The 26,262-nt window shown below is 56.3% G+C and overlaps 1 protein-coding gene across 2 annotated transcripts in view; it reads right to left on the reverse strand.

Moving 5' to 3' along the window:
• SLC45A4 (solute carrier family 45 member 4) overlaps positions 1-5,989 on the reverse strand; it is a 78,532-nt gene extending 72,543 nt beyond the window's left edge. For both annotated transcript variants that reach the window (XM_067017587.1, XM_059043029.2), the window contains exon 1: positions 5,916-5,989. The gene's annotated coding sequence lies outside the window, so the exon portion shown is untranslated. The remainder of the gene's footprint in view (positions 1-5,915) is intronic.
• Between the last annotated feature and the right edge of the window lie 20,273 nt (positions 5,990-26,262).

Below are 26,262 nucleotides of genomic sequence, written 5' to 3' on the forward strand. Positions count from 1 at the left end.
CTCCTCCCCACCACGTGCATTAGCAGAGACCCCCGGCTACTCTCAGGATCTCTCGTAAGTCACAGGCTACCGCCCCCCCCCCCAACACCGCGCTAGATCTACAGCCCTGGAGCCAAAGCACTTCCTGTTTCAGGGCGTGAAGGCAGAGCAATCTGTTGTTGTTTAATTACTAAACTTACTTTCATATCCAATTTCAACTGGCTTTTAGGCTAAACACAGTAAGTGTCCATGCTTTGAGAGCATCTCCAGCTTAGCTAAGAGAACACCAGGCCGGGACTTCCAAGCAGCTCTGAGGAAGGTTTGGGAACTAACACCAATCTCACCCGCTTCTCAGGGAGAGAGGCCCCACTTCCACAAACCCCGACCTGTCAGGCTCCTCTGCACCCCCGGGGGCCCTCCCCCAGCCGAGGGGCCCTCGCCCTGGAGACCAGCAAAGAGCACGCAGAGCACGCTCTCCTTCCTGCAGACACACTCACTGCAGCCGGAGAAGGGAGCCGGGCAGAGCAGGCTGACAGGATCCCCGCAGGGCGAACGAAAACCTCTTCAACTCAAAGCACTATTCCATAGGCTTAAATTTTAACCCAACCAAATAAAAACGCATTGCCACTAACCAAAATGTGCACACTTATGAGCTGTATTGTCTTTGGCCCTTTAACACAGTCCATCTAGGAAAAATGCAATCAAATATTCAAGTACACATGGACCAGCAGGGACGCCCCCATTTAGGGAAGTGATGGCGGATACTCCACCCCTCCATCCACGGAGCACAGTAAGGTGTGCAAACGCAAAGGCGTCCTCAGGGTTCTCAGGCGTGGGTGACTTGGAGAGTCTGAGTTCACAGATCCGCGGCGCTGAACTGCCTGTGACATGGCCGGTGCTGAAGTCGCAGCCCCAGTGCCCGCCCCCTCCACCAAGGTCACCTTCACACTCTCCCTTCCTCAGTCCCCGTGGTGGGCTGTACCTGGCATCAAGGACAGGTGGGTAATTCCTTTAACTGAGGCACCTTAAAGGGACCCTCCCCCCACACACCCAGCTAGCTCTTTAAGACACGCTCTGCCAATGTTTTCATTTTGTACAACCAGTAATTATCAAGATCAAAGGTACATTTCTGCTTCTGTGACCACTTTTGCACTGACAATATTTACAGTGACAAAAAATTCTTCTGGATTAACACAGCTTCACGATCACAGAAATGTTTTAAATTGCGGTTTATGTGTACTCTGGTGACAGAGAAGGGTGAACAATGATTGCTAAAAGGCCTTCAAGTATCAAAGTGCGTGGCCTCAGAGTAAAATCCATGAGGGAAAGTGGAGCAAACACAGGAGCTCAGGAAGAAACGAAGACGCACAGGTTAAAACTGTTCAGAACAGTTTGCTCCTTTTTTCAAAGGGTGATGGTAGGCTTTCAAGTCATTAGAGTGTTTCATTATTTTAAACGACAAGGAAAAAGTTTAGATGTCAACTTAAAAAAGTGCCCATAGTTTTTCAAAGTTATTTTACAGAACGGGGGCAAAAATGTCTGAAGATCTCTGCTTTAAGGCGGCAATATACCTCTGAAAGAGTCCCAACTTAACAGGTGATCACAATGGTGAAAGCGCAGCCTTCCACACCCTCAGCTGGTGCTCTCCCCTCCCTCCATGCCCAGTGGATAAACAAGTTCATCCCAAACCCCTCCCCCCTCATAATAATTGATGCGAAAATATTCCTTTCTCTTTCCAAACCAAAACTCATACTCTCTTGGATAAATACATTTTCTTAAAACGGTGACTAAAATGTTGGCAACGAGGGGCTTATTTATTGGGTTCTGGCCTTGCAACATCCAAGTGGTCGCTTACAATTGTGCAGTGAGAGCTGCGTGTAAAAGTACAGCAACCGCTACATCTGGACCAGAAACGCGCTCTCTTTATCTCTTCTAAGGGTTTGCTATGAGTTTCGCACTCAAGGTTTTCCTTTCTTTGAAATGGGAAGAACTCTGTTGCCAACCAGTTCACCTGGCTCCAGGATTTAAAGGCAAAACCGCAGGAGACCCTCCAGCAAACTCCAAAAACTCAAAACCAACTGCGCCACATAATCCCACGCTGGCAAGTACTTTTTGAAGGCGGCACTATAACGCGCCTCTCGGGCACTGCTTCAGGAATGCAGGTTTCCTCACTGCCGGCGAAATCCTTCAACAGGCTTGGGAGGATGCAAACACCCACGACCCAGGTGGAACAAAGCTTCCCTCACCTGGGCTTGGGGCCAAGCAAAGGGTGGGGGTGAGGGCAAGGCAGCCTCGCTCAGTAACTTGAAAAGACTCTGCAAATCCTCCGGCTGTGGGAGGACCCCACCTTGGGACAGCCAGGCACCCCAACCCTGCACTTGGAGGGCAAAACGCCCAGCACAGCGTGCGCCCTCGCTGGGGGCTCCCTGCGGGCCCTGCCGTGGACCCTGGTGACCTCTGTCTTGCGTGAGGTTCCAAACTAGCCAAAGAGAACCCAGAACCCTTCTCTCCAGAACCTGTTTCCTTTCCCGTCATCTCTCTCAAAAAGCTACCAGCGGGCTTAACCCAAGATGAGCGCACCCAACAAGCGACCCAGACAGACCCACTGCCCGTGCATCCGGGAAGCACATCCATGCCGGCTACGGTGGGGACGACAAGTGTCCAGGCCCTGCTGCAGGACCCGGGTGTGAAAGGAACACTTTAGTGCCACAGAAACAGCGGGGATCATGCTGTTGAGCCACAAGCCTGTGGGTCTTAATCTTCTTAAGATGCCTCCTCTAAAAGTCACTTGCCAAAGGAGCAGCCACACAAAGCAATGTCACCACTGCCCAAGTGGCAGCGGGCTGGAAATGACTGCCGTGAACAGAGGCAGGGAAGCCTCCCCTTTGCACCCACATTGAAAAGGTCCACAATCTCCCCGTTCGCGGAAGTGCCTTATTTCACAAAGGCTTAGTTAGCATTTGATACCCTTAAAAAAAAAAAAAAAAAAAGCCACTCGAAGCACATTTTGAAAGTTCCATGTTTAAAAAGATCCTTGTTCATTGATTTTGGTGGGATAATTAAGCTGATCTAAACAAGGGGACCTTGTCCAGGCATGGGTGGGGGAGGGGCGGCGGGCCTGGCCTTGGCCTGGGAGCCCCTGGCTGGGGGGCGGGGGGTCCTCTCCCACCCCCTCTTTCTATGTGGCCTCTCTTCGTCTGGGAGGCTTTTTCCCTCTGGTCAGATTTCCACTCAGCAGAGCTAAAACGCTCTCATGTTTCCTGGCTCGGAGTCGAAGCGGCCCTCCTAACGGGGTTTTGCTGAGTACACCTTCATCAACGGAATTCTGTTGTGATGAAAAAAAAAAAATCTAGGAAACCAGAGGAAGCGAGTGTGGAGCAGCCTCCTCGCCCGTCCTCAGTAGGGACGCGGCTTCCAGCGCATTCCGGCTCCACAAATTACAGACACGGCTCTGCCAGGGGTGCTCCCGAGGAGGGCACAGCAATTTGGGGTTGTCTGCCACCTACGGCGCTCACCAGTCACCCTCACTCCGTGCCAGGCTGTTGGTCACACGAACCACCCCTGCCGGCTACATAGGGCCGGGCTTCCGGGCCCCACAGGACGAGCGGGAGAGGGCAGAGGGTGCAGACGACGGACGGGGACCAACCGGCAGCACAGGCAGCAAATGAGAGCAAAGCCCAGACCCCGGGGAGGCCCGTCCACTCTCCTCCCCACCCGTCCCTCTGATAACACAGATAAAACCAATCCAACACCAAATAGCCTAAACGCTGGCTAAAATACCTTCCCGGGTTCCCTTCCTCCACTGGGGCTGGGGGAGCTGCCACAGCCGCAGCCCCTCCTCCCCTGCAGACCTGCGGGGCGGGATCTCCCGGCTCCGAGAGGGCAGGGTCCCGTTCCGAGGCTCCTCCCGCCCCGTCCCACTCTCCAACAAGCAAAGTTGAAGGCAGAGAGGGCCCCAGGACGTTAAAAACTGCAAGCCGCCTTGGAGATCACCCAGTCCAATCTCTGCTCTGCTTTCACGATGCGACAAGGGCCAAGGCTGCAGCACGCATCTCTGCAAGGGAAGCTGGCAACTCTCACAGGCCCGGAGCCCCCTGGGCAGCCTCCCCGGGGGGACACCCAGTCCACACAACACCCGACACTAAATACCTCATATGCATTTCAAATGCATCTCGAACGATCCCCTTCTTCCCTTTACAGCTGCTGCCCATGAAAAACAATTAGCCTGAATGGGACTGAAAGTCCTGATTTTTAAGACAACCTCCTCCCCACCCTCTCTCCAGAAGCCCTGGCGTTTTAAGTCTGCCTGGGTCTTCCCACCTGGGGCCTACATAGCTCCAGGCCAGTCACTGCACCTCCCCACCCTCAAGTGGATGCTGCAAAATCTCTCAAGCACTGAATAAACTCTTACTCCTTCTTTTAATACATAATTCAGATCTAGCAGAAAAGTGAGAAGATTATTCCTTTTTTTTAAAAAAGGAGGCTGGGGTCACTGTTTCTGATGCCCAGCCATTTACTACACTTCATCGGCAAACCAATGCTCCAGTTTTTAAATATTTTTCCTTTTTCTCCTACTACAAGCACAAAAGGGAAGAGATGAAAGATTCCCCCTGTGGGTAACCCTACCTGTCCGTCACTGACTGGAGAAGCAGAGACGCTGAGGTGCAGGGAAGGGCAGGGCTCTCTCACGTAATGCCGCAAAGATCGGCCTGGGTTTTCCCAGGAGAAACAGGCTTCGATTCGGACAATCATGTGAACCCACAACAACTGCTTCGATCACTCATCCCCGACACCCTCCTGCCGCCCGAGGCCTTAGGCTACGAGATGCCCCCCAAACCAGAAGCGACAAGGCCCCTTTTTGCGGGAGTCAACTGGGGTACCCGGTGGGGCTGGGTGGCTCAGTCTGACCCATCAGTGCCCCCACTGGAAAGGAAAAAAATCTCACACTCCCTAGGAGATCAAGTGTGTGTCCCACCTCCCACACACACACACTCACACCTAGAATCACTATGAATGGTTAATCAGGAGGCTATGCTTTTTTTTTTTTTTTTTCAAACCACCGCCCCTCCCATTTTGACATACCTCCTCTGAAAATGCCCTTTGCTGGACTGTGTTCCCCCGGAGCCCAGTCAAGAGCAACACACCTTGGGGAGGAATGGGTTAAGTTCAAGAGCTCTAGGAGGGGGAGGCAGCACGGAAAAGGGAAAGCGGTGCAGAGATGCAGATAAACGTGCGGGGACTTCTGCAGGGCAGGGGCTCTGGACCTGGATGCACCGGGGCACTGGCCCCTCTCCTCCAGGCACAGCTTGGCTGCGGGAAATAGAGGTGTCTTCAAAGGGACAGACCAGAGGACACTGCAGATAAGACAAAAACACAGGCACAGCCCCGGGGGTCAGCTCGGAGCCCCAAGTGTGGAAGCCCGGCTAGGCGTGCTGAGGGCGTGCGTGCGCTGGGAGCAGGAGGGGTTCAGGCAAAGGAAACAGAGGCTGAACTCTCAGAAGTTGGCGACATCAAACCGAGGGCGCAGGGAAGGGTCGGGACCTAGGGGGCGAGGCGCCAGGCTTCCTCTGGGTAGAGTAACCCGAGAAGACGGGGGTGGGGGACGCTGAGGGATGCGACCGGGACAGGGTCCGTGGGAAGGTGCACACCGCGACGAGGGGCCCGGGATATTCCAGGAGGCTGGGGGAACGGAGACGAGGACGGGCAGGTGCAGTCGGGGAGAAGGGAGAGGGCCAAGGACGGGGGCGGGAGTCTGGGCGGGAGAAGGCTCCCGGCCGTAGCGTGGGAGCACCCTCCCCGGGGAAGAGATGCTGAGGCGGGCCGGGACCGGGACCCGGAGCTCGAGGCCGCGGCAGCGCGGGGGTGGGGTGCGCATGGGAAGCAGCAGGTGTCGGGTGCCCAGGTGCGGGGTCGGGGGCGGCTGGCCGGCCGCTCACCTGTCTCCTCCGGCCGGGGCCGCGGGGCGGCGGCGCGGCGGGGCGGCCGAGCCGGGCCGGGCAGGGGCGGCGGGGGCGCGGCGCTCCGGGGGCGGCGGCGGCGGGACCCGGCGGCGGCTGCTCCTCGGCCGGCCGGCCGGGCAGGCGGTCAGTCAGCGATAGACGCGGGGTCGGAGGGAGCGCTTGCGAGGCTGTGGCCGGCGCGCAGGGACAACGCCGCTTTATCAGGTCGGAAACAGCCGCCGCGCGCCGCTTCCGCTGACGCAGCGCCGGCCTGCGCTCATGACTATGCAGCAGCCGCCGCGGGGGTCAGGGCGGGGCCCGCGTCGCGCGCGCCGATTGGTCTCTGTGCACCCCGCCCACCGCTCTGCCCCGCCCTGCCTGCCGAGGCCCCGCCCCTGGACCGGCCCCGCCCCTGGCCGCATCCAGCCTCCGGCCTCTGGGTAGGGGCTGCCGTGCCCACCCCACCCCCAGTCCCCGCTCCTCGAGGCTTGAGCACCAGACCCTAACCTAGAGCCCTGACCCCCGACCCCGGCCGCGTGCCTCTCGGTAGCCGCGGGAGGGAGAACCTGCAACCCCCGTCTCTCCCCTGCTCACCCCGCTCCTCCCTCTCCCCAAACGCCCTCCTCGCAGAGGGGCCTCTAGAGCCCCTTGGCCCGCCACCAGACTAGCCTTCTTCAAACTCCCTCCTCCCAGCCCAACCCCCGCCCCCGGCCCTTGACCGGAAGGGTGGGCTCCGCCGCCAGGTGCGACGGCAAACACCCTCCTCTTACCCTCCACTCGGTTGTCCCTACCTCGCCCTGAGCCATCTCCCCCTCCCCGCGCCACCCCCATCTCCCACGCTCAGTGCGCCCCTGCTCCCCACCCCCTGCCCCTTCCAGTCGATGAGCGCCCTGGAGAGCTGGGGAGGACCCCGGACCTGGGGCCTTCCACTGCACAGCCTGACTCATGGCGTGGGCACCGGTCCGGTATCAGCCAGCAAGCAGAGTGGCTGTAACCCCTAGAATGAGGCTAATGGGAACTCCTGGGGACAAGGTCAGGGAAGGCAGCTTGATAAACAGAGAAACAGATGATATAATGGGCTGAGGTCAGACAGCCGTGCGCCCATGCCAGGATTTAAGTGGCTTTGGAGAAATTACTTCACCTCTCAGAGCCTGGGTGTCCTCATCTGTAATATAGAGATCATAAAATCCATCTCATGGGGTTGCTGAAGGGATTGAGACATAAAGAGTACACTGCACAGCCTCCGGAGCAGTAAAATGGGGAAATCTGATAACTTTAAGTGTTGGCGGGGAAGTGGAGCAACTGGAACTCTCATACCCCACTTAGTGGGGCTGCAAAGTGCAGCCATCTTGGAAATCTGTTTAGAAGTACTGGATTCTATGTAAACCCTATGACCTCCTAGATGCGTATCTTATATGATCCTTTTTCTGTTCACAGCAGCACTGTTTGTAATAGCCAGAAAGTGGAGATTACCCAAATGCTTATCAACCATAGAATGGATACATAAATTGTGATATATTCACATAATGCAATGACAATGAATAATCTGTTACTACATACAGCAATGTGGATGACTCTCACACAGGATTTTGAGGGGGGAAAAAAGCCAGACCCTAAAGCATGCAGAATTCCATGTAGATAAATTGGTAGAAATGTATAAATGGTGGCAGAAATTAGGATAGTGATTAATCTTGGAGGAGGGAGTGCCAGAGCCAGGACACAGATGGAGTATCTGGGGTGCTGGTGAGGTTCTGTTTCTTGATCTGGGTGCTGGTTACATGGATGTGTTCTGTTTGTGAAATGTTCTCCAGCTGCGCATTCATCATGTGTGTGCTTTTGCGTGTGTATGTGATACTTCAATGAGGGGTTACTAAGAACATCAGGAGTGTATATATAAAGAGCCCAAAGTGGCCCCGGACACGTTGTGAGTGCTCATAACTATCTATTGACCTGCCCTGTTGGGTTTTGGCTCTTACGGCCAGAGGATGGAGGCAGAAGCAACTCCACCTGTGGGCACCTTACTTCACCTTTCACAGTCCTCATCTGTTCATGAGACTTCTGATAATACCTAGCTCACAAGTCATCGTGAGGATTAAATAATGCTTTTTAAGAAGACTTGATATATAAGGAGCACAGCATAAGGACTTAATAACTTCGTTTAATTACTCACTAAATGCTGGTATTTATTGAATCTTCTTTATTTTCCTTCATTCGTCAAATAATTACTGAGTGCCTGCTATGTGCTGTGTACCATGCCAGGTTCTAGAACAAGAGCTGGCAGCAAGATCTGCTGCTATCCTTAAGGATCCCATAGTGGAATGGGAAACACAGATGCCCATCCACCATAGAATAGATACATAAATTGTGAGGTAGTCACGCAATGGAACGATAGCAATGGCAATGCAGCTTTCTAGCCGCCGTAGCTATGGAGCCTAGCATAGGACCCTCAGCAGACCCTCCATAAATGTTTCTGAAAGTGTAAATAAATGCATGAGATACTGAAACATCAGATGAATTGCCTTCTGTAATCCAGAGCTCCACACAGAGATTGGACAGAGAGCAAAGTCAAAGAAAAGCACAGCTCCACTGTGCACGTGCCCAACACTGCATGTGTGCACGTACGTGTGTATATGCGTGTACACGTGCGTGCATGTGCGTGAGGACCGGGGACAGGGCCACTCTGCCAACTCTCCATCCCAGCCTAACCAGCTGGGTCCTCATCCGGGTGCTACCACCAAGTAAGGTTGTTGTGGACTGCATGCTCGTATCCCGCCAGAATTCATCTTGAAGCCCTACCCACAATGGGATGATATTTGGAGGTGGGCCCTTGGGCGGTAATAATGTCATGGGGATGGAGACCTCCTGACGGGACTAGTGCCCTTGTAAGAAGAGACAGGGGAGAGCTTTCTTCCACTCTCTCTGCGTGCGCGCACCAAAGGAGGCTGGGTGAGGTCGCAACCTGGAGGAGGACACCCCCCCAGAATCCCATGCTGGCACCCTGATCTCAGATTTCCCAGCATCCAGAACTGGGAGAAATAGATGTTTGCTGTTAAAGCCGGCCAGTCTATGGTATTCTTGTTGTAGCAGCCTGAGCTGACCGAGATGGAGCAGAAAATGTGTCGATGGCCTGTGGCCCCACCATCCAGCTGCCCAGTGTGGCCTGGGAATGGGGCCAACAGGGCCCCTACCCAGCTTCTCCTCACTCTCCCTGAATGGCTGGCCCCCCAGTCGTGTAGGGAGAGAGCTGGACACATGGGACCCCCTCTTGCCCTGGACTCTGGCCTGGCTCCAGAGCAGGGTGTGTGTGGGCACCTACCTGTCACAGGTGTGCAACCTGGGCAGTTGCACAGGCCTTGTGCTCAGAAGAGCTTCACACCTGCTTTGCTTTACTGCTCAGCTGGCACTCTGTACATTCTGAATCATCTTAAACAAATGATGCAGCGAGTCCTGTGTTCTCATTTGTAAGCACATTGACCTGCAGGGACACTTGTGGGGAACCTGGGGCATGACAACATCTTGCCTTCTCCCCACCTCACCTGGGGACTCTTGGAGCAGGGCTATGTCCCTCTCATCCATGGACACCCCCCCCGCAAGACCTAAGAACTATCAATATAAAACTGTAACCTTGACCATTTCTGGAAGTTTGCCAGGAATCACCTCCTCCAGGAAGCCCACCAGGATGCCCTGCTGTGGAGGAGTGAGTGGCTCCCTCCCATGAGCTCTGAGGCACTCTGCCCCTTCACCAATCATTCCCAACTGTTACTGGGATTGTCTGCCTCTCTAGTGGTCTGTGAGCCCTGTCCAAGGGACGGGTACCAGGCCAGGTTCACTGATACATCCCAGAGCCTGCCCACAGTATGGCTGCAGACATGTTTGGATGGAGAGGGTGACAGATGAGAGAGAGAAGAGGAATTTCTTTTTTAAAAAAATTTCTTTATTTTGGCTCCTCCAGGTCTTAGTTGCGGCACGGGAGATCCTCGTTGCAGCATGTGGGATCTTTAGTTGCGGCATGTGGACTTCTTCTTAGTTGCGGCATGCAGATTCTTAGTTGCAGCATGCATGTGGGATCTAGTTCCCCAACCAGGGATCAAACCCAGGCCCCCTGCATTGGGAGCACGGAGTCTTACCCAATAGACCACCAGGGAATTTGCCCTAGGAATTTCTTAATTAGGGCCCATGCAGAGACTCTTGGGGGTCCATTCACCCCTGAAACAACATGAGCCAACCTTGACTGGGCACTTGCTGAGGACTGGACCCAGCACTCTGTGTGTTTCCCACAGTCACATGCCTACATGGGTCAGGAGCTTTCATCTTCATCTTGTGACCCCACCCAGTTCACGTACAGGACACCTGCAGCAGAGGGCATGGGGCCCCTGTGACCCTTAGGCAGGGGGGGATGGGAGCATGGGCCTGGGAGAGGTAGGAGGGAGGGGCAAGATTCGGGGCAGGTCAGGGTTTGGGAAGGGAAGGGGTGATCCGTGATCCGCAGACAGGCTCAGTGGGGGTCATGGGGCCTGGATTGGAACTTTGACCTCATTGTAAATGAGCCTGAGTCTGTGAAATGGAGGGGACCTTACCTGGAGAAGGTGGCAGTCAGGAGCACACCTGGGAGCTGCCTGCCTGGGCTGAAAGCCTGGCTCTGCCCTCAGCTCCCTGGACCTGGGTATTCTTAGCTTCCAGGAGGCAAGAGTGACAGTTCCTGCCTCGAGGGCTGTTGTGAGAAGTGGATGAGTTAGCATCCATTGGCGTCAGTGAGCAGCATCTCCGTGCCTGAGAAGCACTTCCCAGGGTCTTGACGGGAAGGGAGCTGGTGTTCCTGGAGCTCTGTAGCCTGGGATGGCTCAGATTTCACTGTGACTGAGACAATAAGCCTGCTCATTAATTGTGGGCTTACTGTGCTCCTGGCCCCTTCCCTACCTACCAGATCTCTTTAGGGAACTGAGGCAAGGAGCTCTCTCCTGAGACTGCGGTCTACGTGCTGACACAGACGTGTGCCAGCTGGACACCCTTAGTGGACGCCTCCTCTGCTCCTTTGAAAACCTCACCTTTGTTTTGTTTTGTTTTTTATTTTATTTATTTTTACTTTATTTATTTTTGGTTCCGTTGGGTCTTTGTTGCTGCGTGCAGGTTTTCTCTAGTTGCGGCGAGTTGGGGCTACTCTTCATTGAGGTGCACGGGCTTCTCATTGTGGTGGCTTCTCTTGCTGCGGAGCACGGTCTCTAGGCACGTGGGCTCAGTAGTTGTGGCTCACGGGCTCTAGAGTACAGTCTCAGTAGTTGTGGCGCACAGGCTTAGTTGCTCCGCGGCGTGTGGGATCTTCCCGGACCAGGACTCGAACCCGCGTCCCCTGCATCTGCAGGCTGTTTCTTAACCACTGTGCCACCAGGGAAGTCCCCTCTCCTTTGTTTTTTTTCAGCAACAAACACTTTTAAAAACAGACTCATTTGCAGAGTCCCAAGATCTCAGTTAATAAGCTCATTTATCACTATGTATTTCTGAGCACCTGCTCTGAGCCAGGCCAGGTTCTCAGGGTGCTGGTTTGCAGCTGTCTGCCCGACAGCCACCCTCCCTCCAGAACCGAGAGCGTAGCAGCAGGCTCCCCCACTCTGCCACTTGCTTGTGTAACCTTGGGAGAAAGACCTCATCTCTTTGAGCCCAGAGGTGAAAGCAGAAGCTGGGAGCCCCCAGGGAGTGGGGTGTGGACTTCCAGGGATGCAGGGTAGGTGGGCCCACACCCTACAGGTCCCAGATCTTAAGCGAGGCAAAGTCCCCCAATTGCCCCTGATGGAACCTGAGACCTGAAAGGACAGTGCCTGCCCAGCCCCAAGGGGGACAAATCCATGGCAGGACCTCCAGGTGCTGGAACCGACAGGAGAGTAGCAGGCTCCCTGAGGTCACAGAGGTGCTTGGGGTCATACAGCTTCTCAGAGGTATATGGCTGCCCGGAGCCATCTAGGTGCCTAGGGTCATAGAGGTGCCTGGGGTCCTATGGCTGCCCAGGGTCATACAGCCTCCCGGGGCTTCTTGGGGGTCATATGGCCATCTGGGATCATACAGCTTCTTGGGGTCATATGGCTACCTGGAGTCATACGATCACCTGTGGTCAGACATTTGCCAGGGGTCATATGGCTACCCAGTCATAGGGTGACCCATAGTCATGAGTCATAGAGCTACCGGGGTCATATGGACACCTGGGCTCACACGTGCATCTCCTTGGAAGTTCAGGCTCCTTCCAGACCATTCTCTTGCCTCTGTGTCCTGGGTGAGCACACACAGACACATACACACCATAGCTGGAATGCCAGCCTCTCAATCCCCTTCCCCACCCGGGCCTAAGGAATCACTGGTGTCCTTATTAAGTGATCCCTCCTGTCCAAATCCCTATGGGGCCTGTAGTTACTGCAGGAATCCCCGGGTACACCTGGGCAGCCTGGGCTCTGGCAGAAAGGGACCCAGGAGTCCTCAGGAGGGGACAGCTGGGCGCCAGCCCATCTGGGTTCCAGTCCCAGCTTTAGCCCTTCCTTGCCAGTTTCACCCAGGCCCTACGCTCAGAAAGACCCCGCACTTGGTTTAACGTGCTGCCGCCACCTCGATTTTGCAATTCCTAATAACTTGTGAACACGGGGACCCGATTTTTCCTTTTACTTGGGGGCCTAAAAATTGTGTAGTTGGTCGTGGCTGTGAAGGAGTCTCTCTGCTTCTCCACGCCTTCGTGTTCTCCTCTGTAAATTGGGTGCACGGGCTCAGTACTAGTGCTCATCTGGCTTGGACTCGAGAGCCTGGGGAATAATAAAGGCTGATGAACGCCAGCTCAGGCCCTGCCTGGTCGCGGTCCCCTCACGCCCACAGCGGCCCTGTGCTCAGCATGCCAGCGTCCCTGTCTAACCAAGGCACAGGGAGGTAAGGTGGCAGGCCCGGTGTCACACAAGGGTCACGTGGCCGAGCTCGGATTTGAACGCAGACTGCCTGGCTCTGAGTCCTCGTGCCGCATCCGCTCAGCATCTCGAGTCCACTTGTCGGGACACTGAGGGGCAGTCAGAGTGCCTTCAGCTCAGCCATGAACCAAGTGACCAGGGTGACCTGGAGAGGAGGGGGGAGGCAGCTGCCCACGGCAGGTGGAGAGTGGGGCACCTGGCAGGAGCTGTCAGAACGAAGGGTGAAGGCAGGTGATGCGTGGGGCCACCCCACCCAGAGCCTCTGGCACAGGCCACAGCTGCTGATGTCAACAAGGGCAGGGCAGGCCTCTGGGGTGCTCCAGCCAGGTCACCGTCCTCAGCCAGGACTCCCACCCTCACGCCTGCGTGGTCGGCAGCTCCCTCAGTCCCGTGGGTCTCCCCTCTCCACCTGCCTTTATTCCTCCTGTCAGCAGTGCCCTCCCTCCTCCTCTTTGGGCCTGCCCGTCCATGCATGCCTCCTCCAGGAAGCCCTCCCAGACCACCGCAGCACACAGTCATCCCTGCCTCCCCCGACACACAGCAAAAATAAAGCTGGGCTGGGAGTTCCCTGGTGGTCCAGTGGTTAGGATTTGGCGCTTTCCCTGTCAAAGGCCCGGGTTCAATCCCTGGTCGGGGAAATAAGATCCCACAAGCTGCGTGGCCAAAACAACAACAAAAAAAACAAACAAACAAAAAAACAAAGCTGGGCTTTGATTGTGTCCTGAATCACCATTTACAGTGCAATCCACACTTTATAAGGCACTTTTCCTGTCCAGGGTCTCATTGGAGCCTCACAGGAGCCCTACGGAGTCAGATTTTTTTGTCCGCATTTTGCAGATGGAGACCTAAGAGACAAGGGAAGGGCCTGAGCTCAAGTGGGGGGTAATTGCACGAATGGCTACCACTTACTGCTACCTCCCTGGGTGCCAAGGGCTGGCCCACGTATTTTCGTTCATTCCTGCAATAAATGTGGACTAGCACCTGGTCTGTGCCAGGCACCGTCTTAGAGGCTGTGGAAGCCGCAGTGAAGGAAACAGACCAACACAATCCCTCCTTCTGGAATCTGCACCCCAGATGGGAGAAAGACAGTGAACAGGCAACACACAGTGAGGAGGTGTGGCAGACGCTGGGCAGAAGCAGGAGGGAGGGAGTTCCGGGGGGTGGGGGGGCGGGGAGACACAGGGAACTTAACGTTTTCAAAGGTCTTTCAGGGACTTCCCTTGTGGTGCACTGGTTGAGAATCCGCCTGCTGATGCAGGGGACACAGGTTCCAGCCCTGGCCTGGGAAGGTCCCACATGCCACGGAGCAACTAAGCCCGTGCGCCACAACTACTGAGCCTGTGCTCTAGAGCCCGCGAGCCACAACTACTGAGCCCGCGAGCCACAACTACTGAAGCCCGCGCGCCTGGAGCCCGTGCTCCACAACAAGAGAAGCCACTGCAGTGAGAAGCTCGCGCACCGCAACAAAGAGTAGCCCCCCGCTCGCCGCGACTAGAAAAAGCCCGTGCGCGGCAACGGAGACCCAACGCGGCCAAAAATAAATAAATAAATAAATAAAAATTTTTTAAAAAGAGAAGAGTGGAGGAAACCCACCCGCAACACCAAGCACCCTGGTTCCAGCTCCCCCCACCCCCGTCCCCTCCCGCTCACACACCAGGGGTCCTCTGTGTGATTCCCTGCTTCCCAGAGTAGCCATAGCCATAGGGTCTGAGACCCTGGGCCCCTGCCGCTGGCCGTGGCCTGGCTCTGAGCATCCAGTGGCAGAGTGTGGGACCTGCCATTGGTGACGATTCCACTCCCACAGCCCCCCTCCCCCGGCCCTACAACCTCCTGGGACGAGGGGGGGCAGGAGAATGAAGAAACTGAGCTCCAGGAGGTGAGACTCACAGAGCAAGTCGTGGGGCCCTGCCTGCGTTCACGTGGGTTCTTAGCTACCGTGTGAGAGTGACTGGGTCTCCATGCCTCAGTTTCTTCACCTGGGAAACGGGGCAGGGTTGTAGCGTGGGCAAGGGCACAGCCAGAGCTTGCTGCTGCTTGTGTTACTGTGACCGGGGCTCAGGGAGGCCTCCTGGCATGGGTGGTGTTTGGGCCAAGTGGTGAGGAGGGGCTGGTCTCTATTAACAGACAGGATAGGGAAAAGCATTCCAGCAGAAGGAACAGCATGTGCAAAAATGTTGAGGCCTGGAGATCCGCTCAAGGCCAGACAGGCCCCTGGGAGGCCTGGAGCCAGGGTGGGTGGGGGCGGGGCAAGGGTCAGGGGGCTGCCGGAGGCTCCCCACCTGCACTGTGAGGGTGCCCTGAGCAGTGATCAGCGGTCAGCCACACTCCCAATCACACACGCTGTTCTTCTGCCATGGTGCCACCCGGCCCTGCCCACCCTCTCCACCACGTTGCGTCCAAACTAAACAAGGATGCCGCCTTGCTCTCAAGGACTTTCCTCTCCACCATCAAGATGCAAGAGCAGGAGTGTAATGCCAGAGGCTTGGACCAGCTCCAAATCCACAGAGAGGAGGCTGGCTGGAGAGGCTTCTGTGGGAGCGACTCCACAGCTGGGACTTGGGGCCAGGAAGAGCCTGGAGGACAAAGAGGGACAGAGGGTGAGAATGTTTTAGGTTAGGCTCAGCCTAACCTAAAGGTCCAGTCCCGCTCTGCCCTCCCCTGCTCCTCTCTGAGCCTGATCACTAACCGAGCTGGTCAGGTCCCCACGGAGTTTCTCTGAGTATTAGAGAGACTGCCCGAGCTCAGCAGAGTGGAGACCGCTGTCCGCAGTGGGGTTTCCAGCGACCCGCTCCCCACAAAGCTCCTTGGGGCACCTACTGCAGGCTTTCCTGTTCCTCCACCCTCATCACAGCCCATTTTACAGACGGGCACAGTGCGGGGAGAAGATGCCTGCCTGGGTCGTGGCTGGGAGGAAAACAGCATCCCGGCCCTGGGGTCGGGTGGCCAGGAGGGAAGGTGCCAGGCTGCTCTACGGGCAGGCCGGGACCCACACTGTCTGTGGGAACCATCACCTGCGACCTGGAGGGGAAACGTCGATTGCCCCCTGGGCACCCACGGCCAATTAGTTGAGGAGGAGGAGGAGGAAGCTGATGCAAGGGCCCAGACTTTGAAATGTGACTGTGACAACCGCCCTGGTGAACTTGATCCACCCACAGGCTGGGAACCACCCTCTCCGGAGCCTCCCTGCCTCCAAGAAACGCAGCTGCCCCTCTGCGCGCGCCCCGCTGTGGTCCTGGCCCACTTCCTAACCACCTGGGCCTCCCTCCCCTGGGAAACGGGGGTGTTATGTGTTGAGTTGTGCCCCCCAAATTCATACGCCCAAGTCCTAACCCCCGGGACCTCAGGGTGGGACCTAGTTTGGAGACGGGACCTTTACAGAGGCCATCAAGTTAAAGTGAGGCAGGGTGAGCCTAATCCAATCCGACCGGTGTCCTTCTAAGCAGAGGAAATTTGCACAGAGCTACACAGGGAGAACGCTGTGTTGACCACTGTCTACAAGCCTAGGAGGAGGGCCTGGAACAGAATCTCCCTCTCGGCCTCAGAAGGAGCCTTGATCTCAGACTTCCGCCTCCAGAGCCCTGAGACGATAAAAGTCAGCCTTTTCAGCAGCCCCACCCCCTCGCTGGCGTAGCCCAGCAAACTATTGATAATACAGGCAGGTAGTTGAGATCATTTACATCAATGTCTGGCAGATGCGGGCCTCCAATAAGTGTGGGAGACTTCCATTAACATCAAAAAGCCCATCACACCTTTGACGAAGCAAAAAAGAACTGTTAAGACCTGTATTCAGCCCTGGGGGAAAGCAGGGCTCAGGGTTTACCTCTGAGACACTGGGGTTGGGGGGGGGGTCGCGGAGGCGGCAGCAGCGGCGGCGGGGGAGGGTGGGATCAGCTCCACCACCCAGGAGCCCAGCACAGGACTCAGGAAGTTTGTGAAATTCCTGGCTGCATTTGGGAGGGTGGCTGCCTCAGTGATCTCCCCATTTTAACACCTCCAACCAAAGGTTCCCAGGCACCTACCGTGTGCGGTCCCGTGCGGGCGCCTTAGCACACTCTCTGAGCTGTGCCACGGCCCTGTGAAGTGGGACCTGTTCGTGTGCTCCCATTTTACAGATGAGCAAACTGAGGCTCGGAGGTGTGTTATTCAGCCCGACCCTGCCTGACCCTGACACCGCGTACCCTGCCTTGACCTAGGCTTCACGCCCAAGCCATCAGGGGCGGCTGGAGTGGACAAGTGAGGTGGTCAGGGGAGCGTCCAGGAAGGGCTGACACTCCAGACAAAGGGGGAAGGGCATTCCCAGGAGAGGGAATGGCTCCTGCAGCCCCAAGGTGGGTGGGGCTGTGGCACAGTGGGGCAGATGGAAGTTGGGGTTAGCAGCTAGAAATGACGCTGAGTCTTAAGAAAAGTCCACACGGGGCGTGAAGGACTGTCTCTGAGTCCTTTTCAGTCGGAGACTGATTTAGATTTGGAAAGTTCCCTCTGTTGGTGGTGTGGACAGTGGTCTCCCAGAGAAATCAAATGCCAGACACATAAGCAACTTTAAAAAAGGAAAAGGAAATCTTATAAAAAGGAAATCATGCAATTTTTTTTAGAATCACGTGGTGTGTTTATTTGGAAATCATGCAATTTATTTTAATAATATATTTTATTTGACCTAATATAATAAAAATTACTGACATAGTTTACATTATTTTTCTCACACTCAGTCTTCGAAATCCCAGTTACGGCACATCCCAGTTCAGACCAGCTGCACTTCAAGTGCTCAGCAGCCACCTGAGGCTGGTGGCCACCGTCTTGGACAGTGCAGGTGTAGGCGAGGAGCTGTGGGGACCGGAGGCAGGGAGGCCGATGGGAGGCCACCGTCCGGGGGAAAGTTGCCGCTGGCTCTGGATTCCACCCTCAGACACCAGCCTAGGCAGGGCACACAAGGAGGGACTGGTAATGACTGGTCCAAGATTGCACAGAAGGCAGCATCAGGTCTGATCTCTGTCGAGTGTCCAGCGGGCAGGTCACAGAGTAGCACAAGTTGGTTCCAGCCCAGACAGCTGGTGTCCCCAGCGGGCCAGGTCACCCCCCACTCCAGACTAATGTGAGGCTTCCTGTCGCAGCTGGAGGGTGACCCGAGGCCTGACCCTGGCGGCCCTGGCGGATGAGCCCGGAAGGAAGGCCTCCTCCTTGATGCACTCCGAAGTGGGGAGTGCTGGGCTGGCGGGGGCTTCCCTGGGGACTCCCTCGGGAAGCACTTCACACGCTGGTGGGCGCTCGGCCAGGGCGGCCCCCAGCAGCTGCAGGAGGCAAGGGCCTTGGGAGCAGGGAGGGAGGGCCAGCACCAGCTCCCGGGGCTCCTGAGGAACTGCCACAGCACCCGGGTCTGGGGGTATGCCAGGGTTAACCCCACAAGACAGCTGGGGCTCTCAGGGAACATGCAAGCAGGCCAGCTGCCCCAGGACTCGGGGAACCAGAGAATGGGGTCCGGAGCACATCCTCGCTGTGGGGCCTGGATGAGGCCCTTCACCTCTCTGGCCTCTGCTTGCTCCTCTGTGAAATGGGGGCATTGGGACGCCTCGCTCATGGGCCAGGGTGAGAATTCAATGAGCTCATGTGTGAGCATGTGGGTCCCCACAAGAGAGCTATCTGTGGCCACATCATGGAAGTTTCAGGCCCCTCCTCACTTCTGGTGTGAGGCCTCCTCTCACCTGAGCTGAACTGTGCTCCCAGGACCTGAGCCCTACGCTGCTCTGGGAGTTCACTTGCACTGGGGATTTCCCTGGGAACAAAATAGACAAAGCCCTGCCCTCCTGAAGCTGACAGCCTGGGGGCAGACACTAGTCACTTAAATAAAGAGTAAGCACAAAATTGTGAAGACCAGAGGGATGGAACAGGGAAGTGACTGACTATTGAGGGCTGGAAGAAGCGTGGAGAAGCAGGTGGGATCGGCAGGTATGGGGGAAGAGCAGCGAATGCAAAGGCCCTGTGGCCGGATCTCCACTGCTGGGTGTGGGGAGGAGCTGAAGGCAAGGGCAGGGCAGAGCTGGCAGGCCTCCTAGGGTAGGCTGGAGCCGTGGAAGGACTGAGAAGGGTTGGTGTGTTCTGATCTAAAAGATCAGCCCGGCTCCTGGGACAGTGCTTGGAGGGAGCAAGGGTGGGGCCGAGCTGGATACGACAGCAGGGGCATAAAAAGTGAGAAGTGGGTAGTGCGGCACGCAAGAGCCTCCGCCCGGGAGCCCCGCCCACAGGCAGTGCACCCTCTGCGCATGCCCAACCCCGGAGCCCCGCCGGCAGGTGGCCCGCCCTCTGCGCATGCCCAGCCCAGGAGCCCCCTTCTACCGGCGGCGCGCCCACTGCGCATGCCCAGCCAAGGGAGCCTCGGCCTCAAGCGGCGGTCCTTCAGCGCAGTTACCCTGTGCCCCCGCGGTCCAACCTTTGCCCCGTTCTGGGATGGAGCTGGGAGAGGGAGCCCGCTGTGGCCGTACGCCTGAGCACCCTCTCCAGTATCCGCTCACTCAGGAATAAAGGCGGCATTGGCCTCTCTGCCTTACTCTTTTATCTGCTCACTGAGAGTTAAGTTGGGGCAGCTGGGGGCGCATCATCTGCTCTCCGCACAGGTGGGTGGTGGTGGGGAGGAGCCGAAGTCTAGGTCCAGACCTGGGCGGCAGGTGGGCTGGAGGGGGAGCGTGGTGGCGGGATGGGGGTTACTCTCCAGGACTTTGTCTCCCTCCTGAGGTTCCAGAGTTCATTCTACAGGTTGGGACTAGAAGCTGGTAGACCCCTGATGCATCCTTCAGGCCCTGCCTCCCCCGACCCCCCGTTCTCGCCCCTCCCTCCCCCTGGGGTTTTTGCTTCCAGTTTCAAATATATCAGGCTCTATTTCATCTCCATTCCCCTATCCTGAGCTATCTGTTGCCAGGCTGGCCCTTTTGGGAAAAGTGGAGGAGAATGGATCCACCACCCAATGGAGAGCTGTTGTTTGATGGGGGACAGGGTTTGGCTGCAGCTGGGCTGTGGGCATAGGGTAGAAAGGGCTGGACGTTTAGGGAAGGGGAGGAGCCCCATAGGCCTGTCCTCCTGTGCCTGTGAGGCCAGGGGCACCCGCTTCGGCCTCATTTTCCCCAGCTGCCTGCCTGGTGGGGACTCTGCGGAACAACCAGACCAGCTTAGCCTTCAAGTTGTGGGTCCAGGTGTTACCAGTTCGTGTGCACAACACACAGTGAGGCCAAGCAAACCCAAACATTGGAGTTTGGAGCAGAGAAAGGTTTATTGCAGAGTCCAGCAAGGAGAACTGGCGACTCCTGCTCAAAAACCCCGAACTCCCCGATGTTTTCCGGGAGAAGTTTTTACAGATGGGATTTGGAGTGAGGGCTGCAGGGTGTGTGGCTTTCTTCTGATTGGTTGGTGGTGAGGTCACAGCGCGGAGCTCCGGGAATGTTGATCTCCCGCCTGAAGTTACCTTCGTCAACCTGGGTAGGTGGGGCCTTAGCTCCTGAGGAGGAACTCACAGGCATTGATATGTATATTCCCTGAGGAGGAACTAGGACCCTACCCAGGGCCTGCACTATTGTTTCTTGACTGCATTCCCTCCCTTCCCTGATTAGCAACTCTTTGAATCTGCCCTTTGGAACTCAGGGAAGGTCAAGGAGGCTGAATGAAGCCTATTTCCTACAAACAAGAAATGGGGGAACCTAAGTGTCCATCGACAGATGAATGGATAAGGAAGATGTGGCACATATATACAATGGAATATTACTTAGCCATAAAAAGAAATGACACTGAGTTATTTGTAATGAGGTGGATAGACCTGGAGTCTGTCATACAGAGTGAAGTAAGTCAGAAGGAGAAAAACAAATACCGTATGCTAACACATATATATGGACTCTAAAAAAAAAAATGTCATGAAGAGATTAGTGGTAGGACAGGAATAAAACACAGACCTACTAGAGCATGGACTTGAGGATATGGGGAGGCGGAAGGGTAAGCGGTGACGATGTGAGAGAGTGGCAGGGACATATACACACTACCAAATGTAAATTAGATAGCTAGTGAGAAGCAGCTGCATAGCACAGGGAGATCACCTCTGTGCTTTGTGACCACCTAGAGGGGTGGGAAAGGGAGGGTGGGGGTGGGGTGATGCAAGAGGGAGGAGATATGGGAACATGTGTATATGTATAACTGATTCACTTGGTTGTAAAGGAGAAACTAACACACTATTGTAATACAGTTATACTCCAATAAAGATGTTTAAAAAAAAAAGAAGAAGAAATGGGGTCACAGAAAGGCTTCTGTGTCCAGCAGGGCCCAACAGGTTCTGCTCAGTTTCACTGGGGCCTGTGGCCAAGGGCCCAGGTGGGCAGATGGGCGTGAGGCTGGAACCAGGGGACTGGGGTGGGATGAGCGTCAAGTGCGGCTATGAGCCGGCACCTGGTTCCGACCACAGTACCAGGACTTTGAAGGAAGAGGGGGTCACTGGGCGGCGACGGCGCTCAGAGCCAAAGTTCTGGGGGGATGGCAGGGTGTCACGCCGCGCTGGGACACAGGCCATGCTGAGCAGAAATGAGAACTCATTCTAAATTCTCTTGAGTGGAGGGCAGCACTTGATCCGATAAGATCTGTCCTGAGCGCCCCGTAATCCCCTTGGCTAGCTTTCTGGTGACTGAGCAGACAGTGAGGGGCCTTGACGTGGACCCTGGGCCTTTGCAGGCTTTCCCTTCCCCCGACTGCTGTCACAGCCTTGACACGCCACCCCTGGGGTCCCATCCCTTTGATCCTATAACGTTCCTGGATTTTCCAGCATTAAGCAAACACTAATGAGAGTCTGCCAGCATCCGACACTTATTAAAGGTGTCCTGTGTAGCAGGCTTTGTTCGTTTTTTTCTTTTTTTGCATTATCTCTTATTTATACAGGAAATAAATCCTCTTAACAGCCCGTTTGCAGACTAGGAAACAGCGGCTCAGAGAGGTTAGGTAACTTGCCCAAGGCCATCCTGCTGGGGGGGTGGCCGAATGTGCCGCGGGGCTGGGAGCATCCTGACTCATCCTTAGAACCTCCACCGTAACCCTGATGGGAGCAGCAGAGCCCTGAAAACAGGCTGAATGAAGTTGATTAACCAGGCAGCTGACATGGAGGGGAAGGGAGTCTGCTCTTGGGGTGGGGGTGGGGGTCCCACAGTCCTGGATTCATACTCTGCCATGAAAGAGCTGTGTGCCCTTGGGCAAGTTACTTCACCTCTCTGAGTCACGGTGTCCTCCTCTATCAAATAGCTTACTAAGCTATGATATAAAAATATGTTGTGAGAATTCAGTGTAACAGGGGGTGGGGATCAGGAGGAGGTGCCTCAGGCAGGACCATCCCGGCTGACCCCAGCCAGCTGAGGAAGGGCCCGTGTCCCTGCGGCAGGGGGGCCCATTCTCTCATTCTGCGGGGAGCAAGTTGAGCCCAGGGAGGGCACAGGCTCACCCTGCATGGCACAGCAGAGGAAGCCGAGAGATGGGGAAAAGCGGCTCACCGCTATGGCTGCAGCCGGATCAAGGCGATCCTTTCGACTGGGGGCTTCAGCCTCACACCACACTCAAATCTCCCTACACTTACTTGGTCCTCTTGGATTTCACGGTGATATCGCTAGGGTGTTGGTGGTCTTCTGTGATTCTTCTGGTTTTTTTATTTTTTATTTTTGCGGTACGCGGGCCTCTCACTGTTGTGGCCTCTCCCGTTGCGGAGCACAGGCTCCGGACGCGCAGGCTCAGGGGCCATGGCTCACGGGCCCAGCCGCTCCGCGGCACGTGGGATCCTCCCAGACCGGGACACGAACCCGCGTCCCCTGCATCGGCAGGCGGACTCTCAACCACTGCGCCACCAGGGAAGCCCACTTCTGTTTTTTTTTAATGGAGGGCAATGCTTAGCCCAAGAGTAGGTACTCTCGGGCCAAACATCCCACCCTGTCCTTGGCGGGATTTCCTGAGACCCATGTGTGCTAATGCCTGTTTTACTCTCTGTGACCTAGGAAACAGCACCCCCCCCCTCCTGGTGAGGCTTGCCTGGGAAGAGCGGAGGTGAGAAGGCTTGCAGAGATAAAGAGCACCCTCCGTCAGTGAGCAGTGGGCAGGGCTGTAATTAACACTTCAGCAACCCTGATAGCTTCCTGTCTCCGGGACTCTCCCTCTCCCGGTTAATCCACTGTTGTTTGTAAGTGATGTCCTGACCTTAGCCACACCTTGATTAGGAGGGAGACACCTCTCCCTGCCCTCTCCTTTCCCTGTCCCACCTTCTCTGCTGCTGCTGAATGTTCAGGAACTTTTCATTCCAAAGGTGATCATACAAAATGTTTGCTAAAACTAACCGAGTCAGACATTCCTAGATGTCCTGTGCTATTGTAGATCTTAAATACTTATTAAAAATGAGAGCATACCCCAAATAGATTTTCATAGAATATGAATTTTTTTTTAATCCAGTTTTCAGTCTGCAAAACGTGCTGAAAGACCCAGGTCCCCAGGCCCTGGTCCGGGTGGCCTGGGTAGCAATACTTTTCTCCCACGTCCATCTCGGGGTGGGCTCTGCGCTCAGCCGGAGCTGGGTTTCAATCCCTGAGCCGCACCTTCGGAGCCGACCCGCTGAGGGAGGGCTCCTGCTGCTGGTGGTGGTCAAGCCCCAGGCATCCCAGCCCTCTCCCACCCCTCTGAACCTTCAGTGCCGCCGGCTCCACTTCCGCCCATTTTATGGAGGGGGAAATGGAGGCCCACTGAGGTCCCCGCCGAGACCCAGAGCCGTGTCTGAGCAGCAGCTGGTCAGCCCCGGGTGTCCCCACACTCCCTCTCGTCCTGCTTCCTCAGAACAGACGTGGCCCTGCCACCGCTGAGCACGCCTCCGTGCCTGGGCCCGCTCTGGGCTCTCAGCTAGCACAGCTCACCCTCCCCGCTCGCTCAGGAAGGGCTGCAGCCCGGCCCTCCTGGCTGCCCGGCCCCCAGGGGAGGGGGCCGTCCGGAGCTCTGCTGCTCTCTTGAGTTCTTTGTGTGGTCTCAGTCTTCCGGACCACAGGGTCTCTGAGATCCCCGTGGCTGGGGGGGCGGTCTCCTGGAACATGGGGTCCCCGAGGTCCCCTGGGCTGTTCTAAGATGAGGAGCCATGACGGGTCCTTCAGGTCCTCCCAGGCCTGGAAGGCTGAGCTGAAGCTTCCCTCACTAGGTGGACTGGGACGGGGTGGGAGAGCCAGGAAGCCTCCTCCAGCTTAGCAGCCGGTTCCAGCTCCCTACAGGGTCAGAGCCAGGAGGGAACTTGGCCCCCGGTCTGGAACAAGATCACCAAGACCCTGAACTCTAATAGGAAGGACGCCAAGGTGGCCCTGATGCGGACGGCTCGTGGCTTCTCGGGCTCATGGCACCGTCCCCACCGGGGGAAGGGCTGCTCCCAGGCTGGCCGGAGGTGGGTGGCCACGGGCAGGGGCCTCGGAGTTCTCACCCGTGAGTCAGTGGTGATGGGAATATTTATTTACATGAGTGGCTGGCGCAGCCGAGGCCTTGGAAGACAGGAGCGCTTTGCCAAGGCTGGGCGGAGGGTGCTGGGGTGAGGGCAGGGACGGCGCCTGGGATGTCCCTTCTCGGGCACCTGGTCGCCGTCCCCAGGGTCTGCTGGGCAGCAGGCCCTGTGGCCAGCGCTGGGACGAGGGGGCCACCCACACGGAGCACTAGTCCGCTGGGGGAGGCGAGGGAGGGAGTGTGCCTGGAGATGATGGGCCCTGGGCCGGGCTGCGGGGCCCCTGCAGGGGCCCTGAGGGGAGCGGTCCTGGCTGGAAGGGCCAGGAGGGGCAGGGCAAGGGATTCTCCCCTGGAGCCTCCGGAGGGAACCAGCCCTGCTGGCACCTGGATCGCAGGACTCCTGACCCCCAGAACTGTGGGAGGTTAAATGTGAGTTGTTTTAAGCCACTAAATGTGTGGTGCAGCAGCCCTAGGAGACTAAGGCTGCCTGCCTTTCTAGGCCCAGAGGCCAGCCAAGGCCCCAGGCCCTGTCCAGTGGCCATCATGGAGCAGGGGTGGGTCAGGCCAATCCCCGGACCCCCAGTGGCGGTCACCGGGAGCCTTAAGCAGTCTCCCGCCCGCAGGCCTATCGGGAGGGGTGGGCTTGGGCTCAGACTGGTGCAGGGCTGTGATGCCCTCGGGCCACATGCAGGCCCTTCTGGAGGCACCCCCCGCCCCTGTGTTGGGGTGTTGGGGTCCCTATGGGAATGGTGGGGTGGCGGGTGGTACGGAAGTGGCTGGAGTCTCCTAGCCACTCTCTGGGGTACCCTGGGGTCTCCCTGGAGACTCTGGAGCTGGTGGTGAGGGCTGCTCTTCCCCATGCTGACTCACCTCGGCCGGCCTTGTCCCAGCACCAGGCGGGCTGCAGGCAGTGCTAGGCGGGTCACAAACAGTACAGATGGTACTTCTGGTTAATCCTGTCAGCGGTCTTGTGGGGTGTTGTTACCCCTGTTTTTCAGATAAGGATTTTTTAGTAGTTTTTTTTTCTTTGTTTGTTATTGATGTGAAATTCACATATCGTGAAATCACCACATTAAAGTGTCCAGTTTGGTGGCATTTGGCACATTCACAATGTCGTGCAACCACCCCCTCTATCTAGGTCCAGAGTATATATATTTTTTATTAATTCATTCATTTTTGGCTGCGTTGGGGCTTCGTTGCTGCGCGCGGGCTTTCTCTAGTTGCGGCGAGCGGGGGCTACTCTTCGTCGCGGTGCGCGGGCTTCTCGCTGCAGTGGCTTCTCTTGTTGCGGAGCACGGGCTCTAGGCGCGCGGGCTTCAGTAGTTGTGGCTCGCGGGCTCCGTAGTTGTTGCGCACGGGCTTAGTTCCTCCGTGGCATGTGGGATCCTCCCGGACCAGGGCTCGAACCCATGTCCCCTGCACTGGCAGGCGGACTCTCAACCACTGCGCCACCAGGGAAGTCCTAGGTCCAGAATATTTCCATCAGCGCAAAAGGAGACCCTGTATCCATTAAGCAGTCACTCTCCATTCCCTGCCCCCACCCCCAGCAACCACTAATCTCCTTTCTTTTATTTTTTAAAAGATTTTATTTTTTATTTATTTACTTATTTATTTTGGCTGTGCTGGGTCTTAGTTGCGGCATGCATGCAGGATCTAGTTCCCAGACCAGGGATCGAACCCGGGCCCCTGCATTGGGAGCGTGGAGTCTTACCCACTGGACCACCAGGGGAGTCCCTAATCTCCTTTCTGTCTCCGTGGATTTTCCTGTTCTGGACATTTCCTATAAATGGAATCATGCACTATGATTTTTGTGTGTGTGTCTGGCCTCTTTCATGTAGCATAATGTTTTCACGTTTCATCCGTGTTGCGGCGCGTGTCAGTGCTTCCTTCTTTTTGATGGTTGAATAATATTCCACTACATGGCTGTTTAACTGTGCTGAAGTCAG

The sequence above is a fragment of the Kogia breviceps genome, chromosome 17 (assembly GCF_026419965.1).
Source record: "Kogia breviceps isolate mKogBre1 chromosome 17, mKogBre1 haplotype 1, whole genome shotgun sequence".
In the NCBI taxonomy this organism is placed as follows: Eukaryota; Metazoa; Chordata; class Mammalia; order Artiodactyla; family Physeteridae; genus Kogia; species Kogia breviceps.